At 42.6% G+C, this 24002-nt stretch overlaps 1 long non-coding RNA gene across 2 annotated transcripts in view; it reads left to right on the forward strand.

Moving 5' to 3' along the window:
• The window catches only part of LOC138515488 (uncharacterized), a 102423-nt gene that overhangs the window by 44512 nt on the left and 33909 nt on the right, over positions 1-24002 (forward strand). The window contains exon 1 of one of the 2 annotated variants that reach the window (XR_011282023.1): positions 15343-15419. The exons of the other annotated variant lie outside the window; for it this stretch is intronic. This is a non-coding gene — a long non-coding RNA (uncharacterized lncRNA). Of the gene's footprint in view, positions 1-15342; positions 15420-24002 lie in introns of those variants that run through there. 2 annotated transcript variants of the gene reach the window in all.

Genomic DNA, 24002 nt, shown 5'->3' on the forward strand with positions numbered 1-24002 from the left:
TTGTTCCCCATGGACAATTATCACAATGAGATCTTGGAAGAACTTAAAAAAACGTGGTCTGAAAACTAAGATGGAAATATCAGATATAATGAATCCTGGAGGATTTGAAGGATCCAGAATCAGCATGATTGGTTGGTTCCCGAGTATCATTCAATTCAGAGACAGACGATCTCAAGTTAAGGTATATGTTGCTGAAAAAGGAGTAAATGTTTTGGGGTGGAGGGATCAAGCTGGACTGAGAATCAGGTTGGATCCATGTAACGAAGAGCAAGTTTTGGTGGTCAACAAGAGTCAAGGACGAAGAACAAAGGAAGTTAATAAAAAGGAGCAAGAAAAGCCTGCAAAATTAGGATTGCTAAAAGATTTTTCACACAGAATACGACTCAAGAAAGGAGCAATACCAGTTAGACACACGAAATCCAGACCCATTCCATTTGCGATTGCTGACAAAGTGGAGCAAGAATTGATATCATTAGAAACTGAAGGAGTTATAGAGAAAATTGAGTCATCTGAGTGGGTGAGCCCTATAGTTATTGCATTGAAGAAAAGTGGCAAACTTAGGATAGGTGTGGACCTGAGAGATGTCAACAAAAACATAATAACAGATGTGTTTCCACTTCCCATCATCTCTGAGATGTTGAATCGTATTGACAATGCCGATGTATTCTCTACTTTGGATCTATCGAGCGCATATCATCAAATATCATTAACAGAGGATTGTAGAGACATTACAGCATTTGTTACACCTTATGGGTTGTATCGTTACAAACGCATGCCATTTGGATTAGCGTCTGCAGCCGCAGTATTTCAAAGAATTATGACGAATGTGTTGAAAGGTCTGAGTGGAGTGTTGGTATATCAAGATGATATAATAGTATTTGGCAAAGGGTCACTAGAGCATGATGGGAGATTGAATGAAGTTTTGAGAAGATTGGAAGCAGTTGGATTGAAGATTGAGGTAAACAAATGTAAATTTGGGGTAGAGGAAGTAGAATATTTAGGACATGCAGTAAATGGTAAGGGCAGTGCCTTAAGTGGCACTACAAATCGAGCCGGGGCTCATCGAGGGGGCGTGGCCTAACAGCGGGGGTCCTGCTGGCTCGTGAGGCCACGCCCCCTTGACAAGCCTCGGCTCAATGGGCTACTGGCACCCCTGCCAGGCAGCCTTTTGTAGAGATCAGCACCCTCTCCCCATGAGGGAGAGGGTGCTGATCTCTGCATTTGTTTTCTATAGGCTTGCCTGGCAGTGGACAGCGCCTCGCCTATTCAGCCTTAATGGTGGCGCTGCCCTTCGCCAGCTGGGGAGGGGCAGCGTCACCATTAAGGTTGAAAGGGTGAGGCCGCTGGAAGCAGAGGCCTTTTTCCTAAATACTGAAACTCCCGCGAATCCGCGGGAGCTTCAGTATTAGAAAGCAAGGCCTCTGCTTCCAGCGGCCTCACGTTTTCTCTATAATGGTGCGCCGGCCCACAGGCATCCCTTGATTAAAGGGATGCCTCGCAGGTGCGGCGCCACCATTATGGCTGAAAGGCATTTTTTTCTGAAGCCTGAAGCTCTCGCACACGAGCGAGAGCTTCAGGCTGTAGAAAAAAAGCCTTTTCGTGTAGTGGTTGGGGCTGCAGGGGGAGATTAGTGGGCCCCGGCAGGGCCCCGCCTCAAAACGAAATTTCGGAGCCTGCCGGGGCCCAGCCCCGGCAGGCCCCGGCCCACTTAAAGCCCTGGGTAAGGGTTATAAACCCAAAAGAGATGCATTAGAAGCTATCAAACAATCACCAGAGCCAAAAAACAAAGATGAATTAAGATCGTTTCTGGGGCTGTGTGAATATTATAACAGATTTGTAAAAAATGTTGCTAGTACAACGGAACCATTGAGGAAATTATTGAAAAAAGATGCTAAGTTTATTTGGAGTGATGAATGTGGTGAAGCAGTCAGGAGTATAAAAGAAGGGATTTGCAATTCGGTAGAATTGGGAGGGTTTGTTTACGGGAGACTCACTAAGATTACAGTGGATGCAAGTGGAAATGGTCTAGGAGCAGTGTTAACACAGGTAGATGAAGATGCAAATGAAAAGACCATCAGTTATGCTTCGAGGGCAATCACAGAAACAGAAAGCAGATATTCAGTAATTGAAAAGGAATTATTGGCATGTACATGGTCGGTGAATTATTTTAGAAAATATTTGTGGGGAAACAAATTTGTAATTCAAACCGACCATAAACCATTGATAGAAGTTCTCACGGTGAGAGGAATGTGTAAAGCATCTCCGAGATTAGCTAGACTCAGTTTGAAGTTGCAGGATTACAATTTTTCTGTGAGGTATGTGCCAGGAAAGAGAAATATAATAGCCGATTATTTATCTAGATTGACGTTAAAGAATAATGAATTGAATGCAGATCCAAACGAAGAAATTGTAGCAACTATTTTCGAGGTCACATCTAAGGAAATGTGGATAGAAGAATTAGCCAAAGATGAGGAATTGCAGGAGATAAGGAAGTACACAGAAAGTGGTTGGCCTGAAAAAAGAGTTGTGAGCGAAGGTTGTAGGAAATATTGGGAGATTAAGGATGAGTTGTCGATGGAAGATGGGTTTTTAGTGAGAGGAGATAAGTTAATTCCTCCCCACAAGTTTTGGAATGAATTAATTGAGAAGGCGCACCAAGGCCATCCTGGCATCACAGGGACTAAAAATAATGTAAGGTTGAAATATTGGTGGCCAGGCATGGATATTATGATTGAGAGGTTTATCAGAAATTGTTGGCCGTGTCAAAACAGTGATAAGAGCTGTAGGATTGTCAAGTCCAAACCAATTAACATTGACAAAGGTGATGCGCCATGGGAGATGTGTGGGATTGACATCATTGGACCATATGTGAAATTAATTGGAGAAAAAAAATTCCTTATTGTGTTGGTGGATTATTACTCAGGTTGGGTAGAAGTCAAAGCAGTGAAGGAAATTGATACTTATGAGGTAATAAAATTTTTGATGCAGGTATGCAGAAGGGAAGGATTTCCTAAAATAATATTAAGTGACAATGGAGTACAGTTCAGAAGTAATGAAATGAAGGAATTTGTCAAGAAGACAGGCATTGAGTGGAGGTTTTCGTCATTATACCACCCACAAACCAATGGATTGGTTGAGAGACACAACCGTGTGATTGTAGAAGCAGTAGAATTGGCATTGAGTAACAACCTACCGGTTGACGAAGTTCTTAAGGAAAGGATTTGGAGTACTAGAATGTCTGTCAAAAGAGGAATGGAAGTATCACCGTTTGAATTAATGAGGGGAAGAGCTCCCAATACGTTACTTAATCCTGAATGGGTTAAACGGAGGAAAGGTGTAGGTAATGGGTTACAAGGTCATGGAAGAAATCAAGAATCACATAAGTTAAGCAAAATGCATGTTGAAAAGTTTAAGTTGAAGATAATGCCGGGTGACTTTGTACGAATAAAGTTCGGAAGGAAAGTTAAGAAGGGAGAATCTAAATACAGCAGACCTGTCAAGGTAATACAAGTGTTCAAGAGAGCGGTTAGAGTAGAAGGGGGATCTGTATGGAATATGGACAGGGTTAGTAAGTGGATGTGGAAAGGTGACAAACAAGGACACATACAACTCAAAACAGAGAGGACAGTAAGTGATGTGTTTGGTGATGAAAAAATTCTGAATAGCAATGATGTAGTGAATGGTAGTGTGGGAAGTTATACTGATGAGAATGTGGTTCAGCGACAACAAGTGGAGGGGAGGATTGGGAACAGGTGTGTGCGGAATTCAAGAGAAAGGAGATTGCCGTTTTGGTCTAAGGATTATGATATGTAAAAAAAAAAAAAAAAAAAAAAATAATATATATATTCCACATGTATATTCAATATTCAGTTTCAATAGGTTGTTCTCACATAATGTATTTATATAAGTCAAATTTAGTAATATCATTTTGAGTTATACCATCTTGGTTTTTCATTATGTATATTAGTTGAGTTTACCCAAAGTTTCCTTAATTCTTAAAGATGTTAAAAGGGGGGGGATGATGTAGTATTTATAGTAGCTCCAAGGTGTGAAGGCTCGCGGCTCTCCCAGCCCGCGAGCTTCAGATAGAATGTATGGGTTGGAATGTGTGTACGAGTGACGCGAGTGGAGGACGGTTGAAGATGGGAGGTTGGTAGGCTGGAGGTGTTAATACGGGGCGCCGGAAGATTTATACATGAAGCTGATAAATAAAAGAAATTGACGAACCTTTGGCTGCCAGACAAGTTACTTCAGGTTGCCACTCGAAACGGCCACCACTAGTTGTATTCGCTAAAAAGAGTGACCAAGAATTAACCTCCACCCCATTGCCCCAGACAACCAATTCGCAAGCAGACAAGGAATACAGGTCAAAAACTATACCTGACAAGGCAGAGAACAGAACGGGTCATCCCCATAATACCCGCCCTGCAAAACCTGGAAGGCAATTAGTACCCCAGACGAGGGGACTGTAAATTAGCACAGGGTCCCCAAATTGGTGACAAGAGATCATGAACGCAGGGAAGCACTCACGATAAATGCACGCACTGGCTACGAGTTGTAATAGGGTGTCTATTTTCAACACGAGGACACATTTTGAGCTGCGCCAGAGTAGTAACGCCCTTGATTCTATCATAATGGTTTACAAGAGCTCACGCACAGCTAAGCGCATATTGAGTTTCCTTGCAAGATGCAGTCCCCCTGCAAACAGTGTAATTATACCCAGTGGCTGTGATCGGGAAAACACCTCAAGGAGGCCAGTGCCCTCGGGAGCGCACACACTTGGGAAAAGGTTCACAGTGGATACCGTTCCGCCGAGACCTCCATAGGAAATGTCTAAGCAATGCCACCATGCCCTTATCCATGGCCTCTCTGTGCTATAAACCCAGTCTCGCGATTGCTTCGGCAAAGCCTCATTTCCCAATGTTCAAAGTCTGGACTTTGGGTCCGCTGCCTCACTTGCTAAAAAAATGACTCAATGCTCCCTTTTCCTTTTCCTTTTGTTTCATATTTGTTTTGCAATACTTTTATGTCGCAATGCCGCAATACAGTTATTGACCGACTGTAAAGCAATGTTCAGTAATTTGGAAATTGTAGAATGAAATATTTAAATAATTGGACCTAAGAATGTATTTTGTTCAATCACACAGTTTTTGATTGTGGTTGTTCAAGTATGTATGAATGAACGAGTGGAATATAGTAGTATGAAAGAGTGTGTTATCATTGCTGGTTTATTTCTATTTTTGTATTTAGGACTGATCCGTGTGAGCTGCTTCTAGGACTGTTATGAGATTGTGCCCCATCGACTGTGATTGCTGACTCTACAGTTGTATCTAAGGATATGATAAGGAAACGCTGGCAACTGAAAACTTCAATCTGCAAGGTTTTGCCTGCTGCTCAAATCTAGACAGACAACAAGCCAAGAAGGACTGACTGTCAGTGGGTTAAAAGATCCTTGTGTCAACCCGCAGTCAAGGGCGCAGGTGTTTGGTGCCACAAAGAGGTGGAAGCTGTGTGCGGGAAGCAACAGATTGGCCACGCTCCCTTGACCTACATCCGTCCACTGCAGGCCCACCAGGCTGAAGCCCGCAGTCAAGGGCGCAGGTGTTTGGTGCCACAAAGAGGTGGGAGCTGTGTGCAGGAAGCAGTGGATTGGCCATGCTCCCCTGACCTACATCCGTCCACTGCAGGCCCACCAGGCTGAAGCCCGCAGTCGAGGACACAGGTGTTTGGCGCTGTAAGGAGGTGGAAGCTGTGTACAGGAAGTAGCGGATTGGCCATGCCCCCCCTGAGCCACATCCGTCCACTCCAGGCCTGCCAGGGTTTAACCCGCAGTCAAGGGTGCAGGTGTTTAGCACCACAAGGAGGGGGAAGCTGTGTGCAGGATGCAGGGGATTGGCCACAGCCCCCTCTGACCTACATCCGTCCACTGCAGGCCCGCCACAGTGAAGCTCGCAGTAATGGGCACATGTGAGTGCCGCTGAAACGAGGTTGGAGCTTTGTGCATGAAGCAGTGGATTGGCCACGCTCCCCTGACCTACATCCGTCCACTGCAGGCCCGCCAGGCTGAAGCCTTTAGTCAAGGACACAGGTGTTTGGCGCTGCAAGGAGGTGGAAGCTGTGTGCGGGAATCAGCAGATTGACCACGCTCCCCTGACCTACATCCGTCCATGCAGGCCCGCCAGGGTGAAACCCGCAGTAAAGTAACACAGGTGTTTGGCACCGCAAGGAGGTGGAAGCTGTGTACAGGAAGTAGCGGATTGGCCATGCCCCCCCTGAGCTACATCCGTCCACTCCAGGCCTGCCAGGGTTTAACCCGCAGTCAAGGGTGCAGGTGTTTAGCACCACAAGGAGGGGGAAGCTGTGTGCAGGATACAGGGGATTGGCCACAGCCCCCTCTGACCTACATCCGTCCACTGCAGGCCAGCCACAGTGAAGCTCGCAGTCAAGGGCACATGTGAGTGGCGCTGAAAGGAGGTGGAAGCTGTGTGCAGGAAACATTGGATTGGCCACGCCCTCCCAACCTACATCTGTCCACTGCAGGCCCACCAGGGTGAAGCCCGCAGTCAAGGGCGCAAGTGTTTGGCTTTCCTGCAGTGAGTGTTTTGTCTTGGACTGTCTCGGACTGTCTTGGGTTCTCAGTTACTAAATTGGTTAGTAACCTCGACTCCCCGCTCAAGCCCTGCCCCCGGCACTCGGGCACCCTGCCAACGTGACTCTTAATCCACGGCTACCCTCAAGACCCTTTAAGTAAGTTTATGTGGGACTTGCATGTGGCTGTAATTGGTCCTAACTCAAGATGGTCAAAAGGAAGGCAGTGACTCCAATTTCACCGGTTGAGGGGAAGAAGACATTTTTCAAACTCTTCAAACCAATTGAAGATGTCAATATTCTAATTACTGAGATCCAAGGCCTCCTGGAGGATATAGATGATATTACACCAGCTGGCTACCCCACGGGCAATCGCTTACCAGAGCCCCAGGAACAATTGGGGGGGGGGGGGGGGGAGTAGACCCAAATCCAACTGTGCATTGAGTTGCCTCTCCTCAGAGTTAATCAAGGTCTTTATAGTAGTCTCTTCCAGTACCAAGCCCGCAGACTTGAGAAGTGGTTCCCGCAAGGTGAAGGGCAAGTGCGCACCTGATCTGCTGGAGGCATATCAGGCAAATAATGCTGCGCGGTGTGCTACTCGTGCTAGTGGGAGGAACTACGTGATTCCGGTATCTGGCCCTGGAAGAGGCACGATCGAGTGCTATTCCGTCCCAAGAGAGAACTGCAAGTGCCAATCCCGATACAAAAGGACGTGCAAATTGGGGCTGTAGATGATGATGTGGGGAAAAGCGACCTGAGTGTCAACCCTGTGCTCGTGGCTGATGCAAGTAATTCTGCAGTGATAAAGGGAGTGCAGAAATGGTGCAGGCAGATGTGCCCTAACCAGAGGATCCCACCGAGTCTTGTTGGGATAAAGACATTGTTCCAGCACCCGAAGTGACCCTGGCGATTATCACACCTGACATTTCCATAAGAAACCGCTTTGGGCATTTAAGTGAGCTGGACAGCTGTGAGCTTAATCAGAAAACCACAACACTGGGCTGTCCAAGATCGGCCCGACCTCAGAGGTCCTGCTCCTGGCAATCTCGATACTCAACCTGGTGCTCCCTTTGTAGCAGTTCTGAGTGCAGGAAAACAAATCTGAGCGAAATTGCGCTGGAGTGAAGCAGATTTAAGGAGGTCATGCACCAACTGGTGGATGAAGTCAGTAAATTGTCTCATCTTGAACATCACAAGTGTGTTGCCCAAAGCAGTGCACCCCTGCGTGCACAGAGCACCGAGTCATCTTCTGTTGCACCAACCCCCAAAATGCCCACAGCTGGGATGAGGCCAGGGTGAATATTGTGTCACAGCCGCCCAGAATGCAAACACCCAATAACCACCACAACCCGACTCCCAAGAAACCAGCATGAACGTAGGGCAGGGGTTGGTTACAGGGACCACCCTGCAAAATCACAGTTCGCACCTATCCCCAGTATCAGAGCAACCCAAGATGAATTTACGTTCCTATCAGAAACAATAGACCCGTTCTCCTGCATGAACCTGCTGACAAGGCAATGGATGTGTGCGGAACCCAATGACAAAATTGAGGGCCGAATCTTAGCCCTTCAAGAACTCCCTCAAGAACTCCACGTTCCTACAATCTTGTAGGCAATCATGAAAGGCAGATGCATGGTCTCCCAAACTGTGTGTACATGGTCAAAGTTGGGTAGCCCTCAAAAAGAAGGCTATCCATTGGCGCCACCACATCAGGGGAGGCCAACAAGATATTTTGGGCTGTGAGAGAATAGAAATGCCATCAGGCAGATACGACTCCATCAGGTTGTCCCTGACAAATAGCTACTTGGTGGATGGGTTGCTGTCCATTGAACTTTGTACCTATCCCCCGACAGGCTCAAGAATCTCCCTGCACTCGCATGTATTGGCAACGGGATGACCACATGCGCCACAGGGCCCCTACAAACAGGCAGGTGTAAGTCCATCTACAGCTGGCCAACACTTGGCTGGCGAGGAGGGACTTGATGGTGTAGATTGACCACCACTGGTTTGATTGGTTGACATTCCATCGTTGCCTCCTACTCCATCTCCTCCACTGGTGAATGCACCCAGCCAAGTATGTAAGCTGCTATCCTGGAATGTGGCTAGCCTGCAAAGACATGTGCCCTGCCTGGATTGGATAAGCTTTATTCATGAATGTAGGGAAATGGGGAAAATGCAGGTTTGTGAGCCTCTACACGTTTATGTATTGCTGTTTGAGTAGTGACATTAGTTTTGCTGGCTGCTGTACCCAAACTGAGACCGATTTTCTTTAATCAGTGGGGTAGAGATAAGAGAATTCTGTAGTTTGGTACTAGCGTTATTCAAGACTTCGATTTGGTATGCCTGTAGAAAACTTGGGTAATGACTTTATGCAAACGGGTGCAGGGGAGACTCCCGCAATCCCCACTGACATTATGGTGAACATTAACCATAATGCCACCGAATGGGGCATTTGATAGAATTTTTCCGGCTGTTCAAAGTTTTCGTTCGTCCAAAATTCGATCAAATGTCCCATTCAGTCTTTTTGGGTGTTTCCCAATGAATGCTGTTGATTTGCAGGGCTTCTGCTCATTTATGGTACCAGCCTGTAGAGGCCCACGGGGAAGACCAAAGGGTAGGTTGCTTATTTTGGTAAATCCACAAATTGTCCTAAACTTCCACTAATAGGCCAACCGGCTCTGAAGACCTGAAATGTTTGGAATCATCCACCAAGGAGGGAAGGCCAATTGTTTTGTTTAATATCTATAACAGACCGCATGGTAAAGCACCATTGTAGAGTCTCAAGAAAATGCTCCAGATTATCTTTGATTATGAACTGAAGGGCACAGTAAATCCATTAATCCTTTCGATGAGTGACATCAATCTCCAGATAGAGCCACTTGAAGCTCTCATCAGCCTCTGGGGTGACCAGGATTCCGTGTGGAGCATACCATCCCTGGTGTGCGATAGACCTTCAAGATCTCACCAGTATGCATTTAAGGCAGCCCGCATATTCTTTGATGCTAACCTGCAAGCTTGCAACGGTAGAATTAATCCTTTAATTTATCTTCATAAGTGTGACTGACTGAGGCAATGTTGTCAGTTTAGAAGTTCTTAGGCGCACTAAGAGTGATCACCGTCCGGTACACTGCATTACCAGCAGAGTGGGTAGCCAGGGCGATAGCAGTGGGCAACCGATTGGTAAATCCACAATCACCTTTGCAGGTCATGCCAGACGCAGCGTTGAATGGTTGCACACTGATTTTTCTTTTCTGAACATTTCTTCTACGCTGCTATAGAACCTCATATCTCTATAATCTGTACAGAGGATGCAGCTGTGGCTAGTATTATGAATTGCTACAGTAAACTGGTGCTCACTGCGGTCCCTTTCCTCACCAAGCCTGCAAGGAGGGTACAGCAAGCTGCTAAAACAACCAAGAGCTGCTTCAATGGGGAATTAAAAACTGCCAAGGATATCCTGCTGGCGTATTTGCAAAAAGCGAACCTATCGATAAGCAGCAATTAGGATTTCTAAGGGTAGCCTACAAACCTATCACCCAGGAAAAGAAGTCTGTATTTATATATGAAACTGTGGGATGATCTGCAGCTCCCTCACTTCCTTCTTTTATGTATGGGTTACAACGATCTGAGATCCTGCTATCTGTCCACATTATTTAGATCAAACAACATAGGGGCCATTGGGCCAGCACTGGACCTCTGCAAGAATACAAATGACTTAAATGTTGTCTTTTTTTTGTCAACTTTTTTATTGCTGGCAGGGCTAAGAATGTCAAAAAGGGTCTAAACTGTTCATATCTGATTCTACCTCTGCTGATTTTTTTTTTAAACAAATATTTTATTAGATTTTCAATTTATAACACATAGAGCAGTAATGATAAAACAGTTCGCTAAAGTTCCTCCTTAGTTCATACAACAAGAATAAGCGTAACAGTAGGTCATCTCCTAAAGCCATTGAACAGTTATTAAACAATAATCGACCTTCCTCCCCGCTACGTTTAGCAACCCTATTACATAGTCCGACTTAGCTTGAGATCGAGTATGCAACATATGGGGGTACATTCGGGAAGTATTTTGCCCGCAACAATGGATTCTAACTTATGGTTCCCGTTGTGAAACTTTACAATATATTGCCTTCCCTGCTTCATCTCCCTGTCAATGTTTTACTGAAGCGTTAATAAACTCAGAATACGTCTGAAGGCATTGTAAATGACAACTCTGTTCAACTCAGTTAATTACCACCAGGGCTTAGTTCGGGATTGGCCACGCTTCACCCTCCATTACAAGTTAAATAGCTTTCGTAAATGAGTAAATCCATCATTTGTCCTTAGGCCATGTTCTTTTAGTATTGTTTCGAAAAGAAATTGTGCTTTTAACCAACTTTATATGTACAAAATCTATTTCACTTACATACGTTATATAGGACCGAGTTGTGTCTTAGTGACAGTCCATTCTAAGGCTGTTTCTCAGTCTGACATAACCATTTCGGTCTAGCTTCCATGTCTATTTTTGGTTCAAAGGCATATAAGCTATTACAGCATAGCTTTTGAGCACATTGAACTCTTATGCTCTACATTTTACTCATGTTCTTGTCTTACAGAACATTATAGATCGCATTACCTCCTGAGATTCCCCAGTTCTCTCCTTTCCTCCCTCATCCCTCCTCCCCCACTCTCCCCATTTCTTTTTATTAACCCTCCACCTCTATACAGTCCACTACCCCCCTACTATAGGTATTATTTTACATTTCAGATTCTAGGCTTTTACAGTTTTGTACCCCTTCTTAACCGCAGCATCTCTTTATCTTTGTTTTTGAGAGAGTTCAGGTTACATGTGTGTTTCGGAGCAGGCGGGGTTTGAAGAAATGGGCTTCTCTGTCCTGTACATGTTCATGAAATGGATTCCATATAGTTAGGAATCTTAGGTATTTGCCGGTGCTGATGGCGCATATCTTCTCCATAGCCATCACCCCCCAGATCTTAACCCACCAGCATGCTGAGATTGGTTCTTCTTTGTTTTTCCAATTTTGTGGAAGAGTCATTCTAGCTGCTGATAGTAGATGGGTGATGAGTTTAGCGGACGCTCCTGACATCGCATATTTCCCTTCTATAGGGACTCCTAAGAGGATCGACTTCGTAGATCTCGGTAGATCCACCCCTGAGATGTCTTTTATGTAGCTTAGTATTTCCTTCCAGTAGGCAACGGCTTTAGGGCACGTCCACCACATGTGAAACAGGTCTCCCTTCTCACCGCAGTTTCGCCAACAGTTTGGTGAGTAAGACTTTGCAATTTTGTGGATGCGGTTCGGGGACATATACCATCTGAGGCACAGTTTGTACGCAGATTCCTTTATTGTGGTGCATCTGGAAGTGCTATGTGCACGTGCCCATATTTGGTACCATTCCTCCTCCGTTAGTGACTCTTGCATATCTCTCTCCCAATTCATTTTGTATGCAAGATGGTCGGTTGGCTGGTCATTGGAGAGGAGTTTGTAGAGTCTAGAGACCCCCTTCGCCGTATTGCCTTCTTGAAGCGACAGTTCTAGGCCTGATGGCGTCCTCATGCCCGCCTTCTTCACCGTTGGGTGGGTAATCCAGTGCCTAATTTGCGCATATCTATAGCGTTCATTTTCCCCTATATTGAATTGTAACTGGCAATCTGTGAAGATCAATGGAGCGCCATCTGCTGATTTTACACTTTTAATATTTTAAATGCTTTTGTTTTATTTGTATCAAATTTGTATCTCAGCTTATGTTATCATCTGTGCTTTTACTAGATGTACAACCGATTGAAAGCCCTAGGCATGATACAATCATTACACTGCAACACTTGTCATTAATGGTCGACATCGAAATATACTCCAGATCTTATTGTATGTGAAGTGGAATTTTGATGTATGTTGTATTGCGGCAAGAGTGTGTTTTGGTGTGAGACAAAGTAGCAGTGTCAGCAGTTAAACAGAGTGGAACAGTCTTTTTACCATTCCTATCATAGGAGGTGGTTTTCAAGCAGAGCGGAGCGTGACGGGAGCGTGGCGAGAGTGTGTTCAGCGGCTTTTGTTAGCTTGCTCGCTTGTTTGACTCATCATCAACTTGACAAGTCATTACTAAAAAGCCCTTTATTAGTACCTTACTAGATGTTTTAAAAAAAATATATATATATAAATTGTTTTATAACAAAATAAGAAGAAAATAGACTTAGAACCTTTTTTCTTTTTCTCTTTTAACTACACATTTAGACAATCCTTCTGTAGTTACTTTAATCAAACGAACATAAAACAGGACATCTAACATACATCTGTAACTGACGTCAAAGGAAAGTCTTGTGCTCTTGATTCTACATTTACTGCAATTGTAAACTTTATTAATACTGGAACTTTAGTGGGGTTTATATCTTTTTGGTAACTACACGACACTCACAATAACTTGAATGGCTGCAGCTTTAGGAAGCAAAGAGCAGTCTGCCAGAGATTTAAGTAGTTTGCAGGACTCCACAACAAGTAGAACGATGTTGGATAAAGTTGAAGTTGGTTTGACATCTTCCGTCCAACGTCAATCACCTAGCAAGAAAACTCTGCCATGTACAAAGCAATCCAAAATTACATTTGCAGCTAAATTGATACAAAATATGTGTCACAGGGAAGATATGCACTCCCTCAACTGCAAATCAAATAAATCATTTGGTTCCAATGCCACTAAATCCCTGTGGAGAAGATATAATCAAATTGATCGCCCCACGGAGGGAGGACAACAAAGGACAATGGATCAAACCTTGGAATGACAAAAAGGGGTAGTGGATCAAAACCTGCCACTACAAGTAGTTTATGTAATTGCCTCAACTATAACCATGATTCACAAGGCGGACGATACAAACACAGAACATCTTGGCCCTACAACTGATCGAGAAGTGCCAGAGGCTCTAAAGATTCCCAACAATCTTTCTGAGGATTCCATCATCCCAGATTAATTGTTCCTACGCCTGTGCAGAGACATGGGTGATTTAAATGAAAAGGATACAAGTGGGATGGAGAGCTCAACAACTAAACATACACTACGCAATCAACATTGTCCACTGTGGGGTGATGTGAACTGATGTCCACCAGAAAGGCTGCCTATTTATTACAGACTGATGAATGCTGACTTTTTCACCCCGAGGAACATTCAAAACAGACGAGATTCAAACATCCTACCCAACTTGCTCCCTGTTGGAAAAGGTTGTGTATTTGCACCCACCCTCTTTAACATTTACATCAGCGATTTACAAAACGTCTGGTCAGAGGCAGTCACATTCCCAGTTAATCTGGGACATGCGAAGATAAACAGCTTAATATTTGCTGACAATCTAATCACTCATGTCCAGCCTCTGTACATTTTCTCTCCACCCTATCATTACGTATTATTTGGCAAAAGTGGAGCCCTCTATTCTATATGGACTAGATTTGTCAACTTTTGATTTGGGCCCATACGTAAACACCATTCAAGGGGTGATATGGAAATAGAGCTTAGGGCTCCCCAATCCCAGATACTATAGCCAAATACATTAGCTGAGTAGTTGCCACTCATTCAAGTGCTATGGATTGATGTGGTGTGGCAGTGTCTCACTTATAATAGCATTAAATGGTTTCTTGGTAGAGACATTTAGGAGATTTGAAGAAATCAAGCAGGTTATATTAAGATATTAATCTGAATAATGAATTATGGAACGTAAATATGAACGTGTGTTTTTATTTTTTGATCGGATGTTTTTATGCTCTACCATAATGAAATGTGATAGGCTTACTTTAATAAAACCAATATCACAATTAAACAGTTAAAAAAAGATGTATGTTGTATTTTACTTGTGTTTTATGCTTTTATGGCAAATTTGCTGTATAAAAATATATTTTTCATAGTTTTGTTGCATATATTTTCATTTTGAAGTCCGTAGTAAAGTTGACTTTGGAAAAGGAAAGAAAAAGATAAAATAATTGGCACATATGTCGCATTTTTTATAATCTCATTCCTTTGATAAGTTAATGACGCGCACCCAGAAGCGACACCGGGTAGTGCCACCAGGGTAGGCGACGGGACCCGCAGTGATTGGATGCCTCAGCACTTTGGCACATACCTCCTACCCCTCTTTCGGTGCCAGATCAACCTGCATTTTCAGGTTCTGGTACAGGGTGTCAACTCAATGCACCTTTGTTTGGAGATTTCCCATCTCTATGTTCCACCTTAAATACGTAGGACCAAAGTCTCAAGAACCATCTCATGATCCAGTGATTTGTTTCTTTACTTCATACCAACCAGGTTAAGGGGTGTGGTCTGGAACTGATAGTATTTAAGGCCTTCAGTGGCGCACCTCATGGTTAAGCGAACAGTCTGCACCTTATGACATGGGTGTAATTATAGGAAGGCACAGGGGTGACTTGCCCTTTGGTCCCCCCGTCCTTTGGTGGAGCGGTGCCAAGGGGCCACATTGCGGCCGCTGCATCAATTAAGTAATTGGACAGCGCAAGCCTGTCTGGGGTGCGGGGCCAGGCTTGCGCTGTCTCATTACATCAAGCGTGTGGCCGGGATGCCCCACGCGGCTCAGTCCCTTATCCTGCCTGGCCTATTCAAAGTTAGCAGCCACTGCCATGGTGCTGGACTGGGTGGTGCAGGGCTCTGCTGCACTGTCAGCACTTCCGCGATCCTAGAGCCGATGAGCGTTGCTTTCTGGCTTCGCTTGCGCTTTTGCGACACAGACAGGAACTAGGAAGTTCATTCAGCTTACTAGTTTCTGTCTGGAGGAGCGCGAGGTTAGCAGCTGAGCTAGGTGTTAACATGAGTGAGAGCGGCCATTTGAAAGTAGAGGTACGTTTTTTTATCGTGTTTGTATATTTGTTGGGAGGCTTCAGGCTAACCGCAGGGGCTAACCTTTAGAGACTGCGGTAGAGGGGCAAACTTTGTGGGTTGTGGTACATCTACATATTCTAATGAAACTATTCTAGTCAGGTTACATTTTAAAAGCTCTCGGTGTCGGAAACACACACTTAAGAACGGTGAGAATCAGCTGCCTTTTGCTTCCCATGCCCTGCTCACTCCCCTGACGTGCAAGTACCAAGTCACCCATAATTTCAATTGTCTAAAAATGTATTCATGCAATTTCAGGTGCTAATAATGAAACATGTTAAATTATTAGTTATTGCAGTAGAGTGAGTTGCCTAGACGAGGAACGCCCGTCCCCTGCACATTATCTTGGGCTAATCGCCAAATGTTTTAACATTCCTATTTAAATGATAATAAAGGATTTTAGATAGATGTGGTAAACAATTTTTTAAAGTAAATTCAATCATTGAAGCAAAGCAAATACTTGTATTCATTTCTTAACATTGATTTGTACAAAATGATTTATTAATAAGAAAGTGTTGATAAATCATAAAAAGGGGAGTGTCCTAACGCGTTTTGAGAGGATCTGTCTTCATCAGGAGAATTTTTCTTACAAATACTCTACAAACAATTCAGAAAACATCACTGTCAATAAGTTTCCATCTTTCAATTCAAGATCAATCAGTGGTAATGTTCAATACAATAATTAACGTCTTTCAATCAATATATACCGAAGTCATCCGGAATACACAGTTTGCTTCATTTTTCACATAATTACTTGTTATGTGCCCTTCCTGGTGATCAGAAAATAATCCCCATTACTGGAAGGAACCTTTTTTGATTTGTTCAAAATGTATGATTTGTTGAGAATGTGTGTACAATCTCACCTGCCTCATCTGTGTGCTGGGCCTCTTTATACCTTATTCTGTCCAACAGTGCCTCTTGATCTCCTGCAAAAAAAAAAAAAAAAAAAAAAAAAAGATTCCTAACTAGGTCAGTCATGCTGTTTCTATCTATCTCTCATCCATTATCTTACATCCAATACGTCATCTAATGTTGATATGCACTCATCTCGCTAAATAGTCAACTTTGTATGTAGGCTGGTGTGAGAGATTCTTCAAAGGTTCTTCCTGTCCTGTACTTCTTCTTATCTAAAAACAATTACACCTTAGTCTATTAGGCTTCCTGTCAAGGATAATAATGCTGCCAATATACTCAAGTATATGTGGTGGAAGCTAACTCTTTTTATTGTCCAAAACACTCACCACCTATGTAATTCTGTCTGTGGTCAACTGGAAATTAATGGATAGATCAATGTTTTCCCTCTTTGTCGCTTAGATCCACAGGATTCGAGAGATAAATATATATGTTTTAGGAGCAGGTGGATCCAGCCCTTGGTGGTCTATGGCATTCTGTTAAAGTAATCTTTGATTCACCATGACGTCACCCATGTAAACAGTTCTATTTTTTTTTTTTTACGACTAATTGCTGGACCAGAACAATGTATTCCTAATATTTCTGTGCTATCTGGTGTGTCTATCTTAATGATCCATGTAGCTAACTATGGCAATAGTTGTTCAAATATCATCTTGAAGAGTTATTTGGATGTAAATTTATAGGTCATCTGTTACGTTCACAAGGTACAATACAGGATTAATCTTTCTAAAACGGTTGTCTGTCTAGTCTTTAGATTATCAAACAACTGGAGGGGGTTTGCAAAATGCAACAGAACAAGCACTGCGATATGTACCCATTGGGTTGGCACACACCGCACATTGGCACCCCTCACATAGATTTTTTTTTTTAATGAACGCCCTTACTAATAAATCAGCCAGTACTCTTTCCTTCAGTGACGACAAGGCTACCAGGATTCTGTGATTAATTGCAGATCTAGACAGATAATCTCTTCCCGAAGAAAATTCAGATATGTTAATAAATAAATTGGAGAGACTAATCCGAAGGGAAATGTCCCCAAAACATCACACAACCACATTGGCACAGTACCATAAAGCTCATAGGATGCCTCAGGGTTTGAGGGTATATCTCCGACCAATCCTATGCAAAGAAAACCAGCAATGTGTAAAAAGATGTGAACAGATCCTGAATACATTCTCATTGGACTTGAGATTGTTGACAATAGAAGAGTTATCTAAATCAATCTTCAACATCCACCAAGAGATAGACGAAATTAAAGAACAGTTAGCTGTATTGAATTTAAGAGAAGAGTTGAACAACATTTTGGAAGACACCAATCAAAAATTGGATTCTTATCGGAAAGATATAGAACAGAGAAAAATCAGGAAATTCCATAGAGATACCCTAGACTATGCCCGTGATATAGTTTATACATGGCAAGACTTCTACAATCATAACAGACCAGGACCAGGCACACAACTAAGGCAACCTAGATCAACACTGCCAATTCTAAATACTGACAGCATTGACGTTGCATGTGGAGAAGGGGAAAATACCACAAACACATCAGTAGTCACAGTACCGAACACAGAAGAGGAACAGAACAAGCGAGTGGGAGTAACACAACCAGCACATTAGTACAAACACCTTTTTTAGGTGGAGGAAAACCAGAAGAGAGAAGGACAAAGAATAAGTAGCAAATTCAATAATAACTAATATTTATTCCAAACAGTTCAATAAAACACGAATGGAAATCCTCAATTTGTGATTACCCTATATTCCGCTTAACAATAGTTCCAATTTTGAAGAGGAAATAAATCTATTTAAATTATTGAGGAAAATGGAACTCAAGGTGTATTTTGAGGGATTACCTGGAACAGAAGAACGATCTAGGTCTTATGACTTTCTACAGTTGAAAAATAAAACCTTGCTTCATCCAGAGGTTAATCATCCTGTGATAGACATGTTCAAAATCAAGACGATGAAGGACTTAAAGAAAATTAATTACAGTCCACACACAAGGGGCAACCTAAGAAAACATCAAGCATGGAGTCTTAAGGAACTCGCAGAGGACACCAAAATAACTATGAAACCGGCAGACCAAGGTGGTGCCCTAGTCATAATGGGCACCACAGCAATACATACATGGTTGCATGAGATTACTTCAAGACCAGAGAACCTATTTGGAGCTGGATCAAGATCCCACCAGCATGTTAAAAACACTGATGGAAGAAACTGTGCTCAAAGCTAAGGAGTCATAATGGGTGAACACTAAGGCAGCAGACTTTCTTATTCAGAGACATCCCATCATTCCGGTATTTTTTGCATTACCCAAAATACATAAGGACCCAGTAGATCAACCATTTAGACCAATCGTAGCAGGTACAGAGAGAGTATCTTTGACCCTTTGGCTATCTATCTGGACACAGCACTTCAACCACTTGTATAACAAACATCAACATACCTTAAAGACACCTCACATTTCCTGAGATTACTAAGCGAACTACAATTGAACGACACTGAGTTGATATTTGTCTAATTGGATGTTAGTAGCCTCTACAGCTCCATACCCCATGTGGAAGGAATTGAGGCCATGGAATGGTTATTATTACAGCATGAAGAGGTACAAATCCACTAGGTGTTTGCCATAGAACTTATACATTTTATCCTATACAACAACTTTTGTAGATATAAGGGTACATTTTATCTGCAAATCTATGGAACCTCAATGGCTTGTCGGTATCCCCCACATACGCGAACACATTTATGTTTCACTTTGAAAAGACACATGTACTTCAGAAGGAAACTTGTAGCTCCAAGATACTGTTCTGGAGAAGATACATCGATTATGTTTTGCCATTTGGGAAGGAACACGTTTGGAATGTACAAGTTTCTTTGAATACATTGACCAATGCCATGAACACATCAAGTTTACAATGGAAGTATGAGAACCGGGTTCACACTTCCTGGATGTATGGATCCCTTACATAGAAGGGAGATTGATGACAAGCATCTATAGAAAACCTACAGACATCAACAATAAACTCCATTACAACAGCTTTCATACGACACACCTAAAGGAAAGTTTACCATACAGCCAATTTCCGAGGCTGAAACGTATTGTATATTGCACAGAGACACTCCAAAAAGAATATGATCTCATGACAGAAAGGTTTCGTGAGCGGGGTTACCCATTGGAGAGCTGGAATACAACAGTAGCCAGAGCTGAGACACATCAAAGAAAATACCTATTGAAACCTGAACCAAAAAGAGAAACTAACAGACTAATAAACACATTAAAATATTCAGCACAAAGTTACCAAGTAACAAATTATAAAAAAAGAATTACAATTTGGTCAAATTGGAACCTACCTTAAATAAACTGTTTCCAGAGCCACCTATGATGGCCTACAAGAGAGGAAGGAATATCAGAGACTCTTTAATCAGAGCAGAAAGATCAAAGAAACCAACACAGAGGCTCCTGCATAAACCCAAACTGGGCACCTGCCCCTGTTTGAATTGCCAACATTGTTCGAACTTCCTTAAAAGGGATCACATCAGACATCCCAACACGGGCAAGAAAATCCCACTTTGAGACTTTGCAGCATGCGTTAGCAAGATCGTAATCTATGCTTTGAAATGCCCATGCAGCAAATATATGGGCCAAACTATCCGGAAAGTTAAGGAGAGATGGACAGAACATAAATCAAACATAAGGACTGGAAATATCAGATCACCAGTATTCAGACATTTCCATGAAAAGAGGCACACAATAGCACAAATGAAATGTGTCGTCCTAGAAATCCTACACCCTCCACCTAGGAGAGGAGATATCGGCAGAAAAGCTAGCCCAAAGAGAACTGTATTGGATCCACCGGTTGGATACAATAGCCCCACTAGGGATGAATGAAGATTTCTATTTGGCCCTTTTCTATGAATATGGTTCATTCTGGACTTTGCACTGTGCTTCTATTGGTGGGACAATAGACTGTGCACTCCATGGAGTAGGTTTCAACTGATGATATCTCAAGATCAGATAATACTGAATCAACATTAGGATGTACACTCTATTGGAATACAAGCATGAAGATTAATAGTACACTGTTGTATTGAGTATGCTCTTTTATACAAACCTATTTGTTTTTGTACAGATTACACCGTATTGCCAAGCTAGATCGGCCCTAACAAAGATTTTTTTTGTACAATAGACTATTTCCTCGGAGGAGCAGGGATATTTCCACCATAAATAATGAATGTATTACACAACAAGTTAGAACATTAGACTGTACACCCCTTTGGGGAAGGAGTCACCGGGAAGTGGATATAAATGACAATTTGGAATACACATATTCACCCCTCCATTTGTTTGATAATCGAAGGACTTGACAGACAACCGTTTTAGAAAGATGAATCCTGTATCGTAGCTTGTGAGCATAACAGCTGACCTAATAGGCGAGGTCAATTCTGTATTTTAAGTATAGATTTACATCCAAATAACGGTATGCAGTAATAAAATTGCAGCAAAAATGTCTCCTATAAAAAAAACTGCGGCAAAAATGCTGTGGTTTGACCCAGTAAAGGTGTACCCCATTATACCATTTAAGGGGGGCGGGGGTTGCAGGGTTGTCCCCCGCTTCCCTTAAATGGTATAGTGGGTCCAAGGGTTGCAGGGGTGTCCCCTGCATCCTTTACATGGATTGCCTCGGCAGAACCACAGCCTTTTTGCTGTGATTCTTTTGTGTAAACGTCAATTTTTGCTGTGATTTTAACACGTGGAACCCTAATAAATCTTTAAGAGATATTTGAACAAGTATTGCCCTAATTAGCTATATGGATGCTTACGATAGACACATCAAATAGCACAGAAATATTAGGAATACATTGCTCTGGTCCAGCAATTAGTCGCAATAAATAAAAGAAAAAATTACTGTTTACATGTGTGACGTCATCAGCATCGAAACGTGATAATGTCACTGTGGCGGGGCACGCCACAACGTAAATAGGCCAATTTGTAGTAACGCAATCCATTGCTTCACGAAAATGGCACGGGAGGTGCTTAGATTTGAAGGAAGAAGTAAGTTGAATCATTTTGGGTGTCTATAAAGATTACTTTAACAGAATGCCATAGACCACCAAAGGCTGTATCCACCTGCTCCTAAAACATATATATTTATCTCTAGAATCCTGTGGATCCAATTAAGCGACAAAGAGGGGAAAACATTAATTTCCAGTTGACCACAGGCAGAACTACATCAGTGGTGAGCGTGACTGTTTTGGACAATAAAAAGAGTTAGAATTCCACTACAAATACTTGAGTACATTGGAAGCATTATTATCCTTGACAGAAAGCCTAATAGACTAAGGTGTAATTAATTGTTTTTAGATAAGAAGAATTACATAGCTGGAGGAACCTTTGAAGAAACCCCCACATCAGCATACATACAAAGTTGACCATTTAGCGAGGTGAGTGCATATCAACATTAGATGACGTACTGGATTTAAGATAATGGATGAGAGATAGATAGAAACAGCATGACTGATCTAGTTAGGAATCCTTTTTTACAGGAGATAAAGAGACGCTGTTGGACAGAATAAGTTATAGAGAGGCCCAGCAGATAGATGAGGCAGGTGAGATTGTTAACACATACTCCAACATACATTTTGAACAAATCAAAAAAGGTTCCTTCCAGTAATGGGGATTATTTTCTGATCACCAGGAAGGGCACATAACAAGTAATTATGTGAAAAACGAAGCAAACTGTGTATTCCGGACAACTTCAGGATATTAGAGGCATTGATTGAAAGAAGTTAATGATTGAATTGAACATTACCATTGATTGATTTTTAATTGAAAGAAGGATACTTATTGACAGTGATGTTTTCTGAATTGTTTCAAGAGAAATCGTAAGCCAAATTCCCCTAAAGAAGAGAGATCCTCTCGAAATGCGTTTGGACACTCCCCTTTTTATGATTTGTTATCAACACTTTCTTTATTAATAAATCACTTTGTACAAATCAATGTTAAGAAATGAATGCAAGTATTTGCTTTACTATAATGATTAAAAATGAATTTCAAAAATTGTTTACCACATCTATCTAAAATCCTTTCATTATAATTTGAGAAGGAATGTTAAAACATTTGGCGATTAGCCCAAGATAGTGTGCAGGGGACGGGAGTTCCCGGTCTAGGAAACTCACTCTAAAACATATGTAACTGCTGGCCATGTGCCAGGTCAGGCCATTCTCCCGTGCACCTTGATCTGTTACAAAATAGAGTAGACCTGAATAATTTTACTAAGTTACTGTACATTTATTTACTCTAGCGTGTGCAAAGTGCAACAGAACAAGCACTGAACTTATTAGTAATTGCCAGGCCTTATTAAAAGTGCATCCCTTCCCACCCCCCAAGCACTGTTTGTAGGTCCTTTCTGTCATGAAATTGTAGTTCAGCCAGATTAAGCCAACGTAGCCCAACATTTCGGGGGTCAGGTCGGGGATAATGCCTGGTCTGCTTTATGGCCTTTGCACCACTGTTTGCAGGTGTTGTGTATGTAATGTACATATGAATGTCAATTGGGAGGGGGGGGGGGTGTCCACCTTTCGGAGGGCTGGATGCGGGGATGAAAAAATAAAAATAGAAGCAGACCCTGCAGTGTCGGATCTGAGCCGCGTCTGAGGGACGGATCCAACGCTGCCGGGTCAGAATATGCACAGACGGCGAAAAGGTAAATAGGGGGTAGGTGGGGGACTGTGGAGGTGGGTGTTTTTGTTTTTTTTAATTAGGGCAGATTTGGCCGTGGCAAAATTGGCTTAGAAGTCCACGGACCGTAGACAATTCAGCAGCAAACAATTGTGCCTTTTGTGTCTGAATGAATAATAAATAATGCACTGTTTGTATGTTCTGGGTGGAATTAAGTTTGTGAATCTTATGTTGTTGCGTCACTGGGTGAACGTCAGGCCTGGCTGAAGATGTGTGGCTGCCTATTTTCAACATGATGGTTGGGGCCACCTGATTAGAGCAAAACAGTCTGAGGCACCCGTGGGGTGCATACATTACAATGGTGACAAAGAGCCGCAAATTATCACGAGGCGGCTAGCCAGCAGGGAGCTTAAACACTAAATGCCTACTGAAGAGTTTTAAACCCTTCTTTGTCAGCAAGTGGCTGATGTGGAGGAACCAGTGTTAAAAGGCAATCAGGTGATAACTTCTTTTTATCCTCTGGAAAGAGAAAACGCAACTTGTAACACAATTGCCGGAAGTGCACATTTGAAGCCCCAGAAAAAAAACGGAGGCCTATTACATTTGAAAAGGTTTAAAGGCCCTGATGCCGCCCATGGTGAATGGGTATACATTTTGTGTGTGTATGTATGTATGTATATGTCTGCGCGCGGGGTGCTTGGCAAGTGCAACCTTTGATTTTGGGCATCGAGAAGGCAAATATGAAATATTACATGGCTAGACACAGACTTGGGGGCCGCCAGTCTAGCCCTTTCTTACTGTGACATGACCTTATTCTGGGCATGTTGATAAAGCAAACATGGTATGTGTTATCAATTGACTAGACTGGCATTTTGGGGAAGCCATTCTAGCCCTTTCTTACTGTGTCACTGGCTGTCATGAGATTCTGTACTGGCATCATTATCAGTCAGCCA

The sequence above is a fragment of the Ambystoma mexicanum genome, chromosome 6q (genome assembly GCF_040938575.1).
Source record: "Ambystoma mexicanum isolate Mex_15411 chromosome 6q, UKY_AmexF1_1, whole genome shotgun sequence".
NCBI classification, from domain to species: domain Eukaryota; kingdom Metazoa; phylum Chordata; class Amphibia; order Caudata; family Ambystomatidae; genus Ambystoma; species Ambystoma mexicanum.